Here is a 2,500-nt window from a genome sequence, read left to right as displayed (position 1 = left end):
ATTTTCACAGCTTCACAGGGAGTAAAACTCTTTATGTTTCTGTTTCCGTTTCTATTTAAACTGATTCAAAGTGTTTGTTAAACTCAGCTGGAATCTGTGTGTGTGTGTGTGTGTGAGAGACTGTGTGTGTGTGTGTGTGTGTGACTGTGTGTGTGTGTGTCTCTCTCTCTCTCTTTCTGTGTGTGTGTGTGTGTGTGTGTGTGTGTGAGACTATGTGTGTGTGTGTGTGTGTGTGAGACTATGTGTGTGTGTGTGGGTGTCTCTCTCTCTCTTTCTGTGTGTGTGTGTGTGTGTGTGTGTGTGTGAGACTATGTGTTTGTGTGTGTGTGTGTGTGTGTGTTCATATAACACTTCCTGGTTTATTCAAACTTCACTACAGGGGAGGAAATGGGTTTTTCGTTTTTTATAAATTAGATAAAAAGTTCCATAAAAAGATTCTTCAGGCCGACTGGCTTCAAGTACAGTCTGGGGTGTTAGTTCCGGACTGCTGAGCTAATAAAGGTGTAGTCAGTGATTCTGTAGAACGCTTGTTGTCTAAATCAGTGAATATCTCCTCATGATCCGCTACCTGTCTGTACTGTGTGTGTGCTGGAAGAAAAATCCAGTGTTAATACACAGCCTATAGGCTCTGTATCCATGCATAGGCAAGAAAATAACTATTTCCAACACTATTAGAGACCAATATGCATGATAGGATTTCAAAAATGATGCCCATAAAAAAATGTCTTCAAAAATTATAACATTTATTTTGAAGTGTGTAATGGATCAGATTTATATCGCGCTTTGTCAAGGCACTCAAAGCTCTTTACAGGGTTCCAGGTTCCATTCATTCACACACAGTCATACTGGTGGTGTAAGCGTGGCTGCCATTCAGCGCCTACGGCCCCTCAGACCACCACCACCTCAAACATACAGCAGTCATACACATTCAAACGATTCACGGTGAAGTGTCTTGCCCAAGGACACAACAACCATGACACAGGTGGCAGGGCAGGAATCGAACCGCCAACCCTTCGATCATTGGCCGACCCGCTCTACCACCTGAGACACGGTCGCAGTTTCAGTGTGTTTGAAATAAAAACAGAGAAAGGAGAAATCAAGTTCTGACAAATTTATTTTTGGTTCATCTCTGACCAAGACTCATTTATTTATTTTCATCTGCAGCAGTGAAACATCACATCATGAAATATCAACAGTTTAAGAAGCTCTGGAGTCAGTTTACAATCAGCCGAACGTCGGTGGAAATTTTTTAAAACAGATAAAATGTTCTCAAAATGCTTTGGACTGAAATGAAGAGAGTAACTTTGGGCTGGACATTGGGGGTTGAGGTCTCCATTTAACTGGATATTTGGAGGCATTGCATTGGCCGGTTTTCTTTATTGGCTGTGTTCGAAAAGCCATCCTCATACTCATTTTGAGAGTGACCCTGCGTTCCGAATCGCATACTCTTCCTTTTTTCTATTCTACATACTACATCCGACGATAAAAAGAATCTAGTTAGGATGCAGTAGGCATACTATTGGGACATACTTTTACTCTCTTATTTCATCATAACATTGCGCCTTGATCTTGCCTCTTGCTTTTATATCCGTCGCATCCCCATTTGATTTCATATGGAGGCTTCGTCGATGTGACGTCACTTCACGTGCACACTGGATTGTGGGTCAGAATCGCCCAAATAGGATGCACTTTTCAACACTAACAATCTTGACCGGATAAAGTAGGACATCCGGGTACTTCTCTTTTTTTTAAAGATATTTTTTGGGCATTTTTATGCTTTATTTGATAGTGCAGAGAGACAGAGTTGAAATGGGGCAGAGAGGGGAGTGACATGCAGAGAACGACCGCGGGTGGGAATCGAACCCGGGTCTGCTGCTGGGCCCGGCCTGGGAGGGGGACGCCTTACCAACTGAGCTAAAGGCGCCCCCCATCCGGGTACTTCTAACCATCCTAAATCTGGCCACAAGAATCGGGAAATCTTTTTTCTACATACTATATAGTAGAAAGTATGCGATTCGGAACGCAGGGTATGTGACGGTTGTGTATGCGAGTTTGTGTAGGTGAGAAATGCCCGGATGAGTACTAACTTCCGGGAAGATTTTGTGTATGGATCGATAGGATACTTTTCCTACTCAACCGGCCCACAATGCATTGCGTCTTTTCAAATGGCATGGAAGTTAAAAAAAACAAAACATTATTGCTTCTGTATACTTCAGTGTAAAAGGTCCGACGAACCTCGCATACACAATGGATGGTTAAGTATGTAGTATGTACATGTTGAGTATGTAGGAGGGAGGACGTTAGTAGGGCTTTTAGTATGTAGTATATACATGTTGAGTATGTAGGAGGGAGGACGTTAGTAGGGCTTTTAGTATGTAGTATATACATGTTGAGTATGTAGGAGGGAGGACGTTAGTAGGGCTTTTAGTATGTAGTATATACATGTTGAGTATGTAGGAGGGAGGACGTTAGTAGGGCTTTTAGTATGTAGTGTATACAT

This window comes from Ammodytes marinus (assembly GCF_949987685.1).
Source record: "Ammodytes marinus genome assembly, chromosome: 5".
In the NCBI taxonomy this organism is placed as follows: Eukaryota; Metazoa; Chordata; class Actinopteri; order Uranoscopiformes; family Ammodytidae; genus Ammodytes; species Ammodytes marinus.
The sequence above is the reverse complement of the archived record's forward strand: the minus strand, read 5'-3'. Positions refer to the sequence as shown.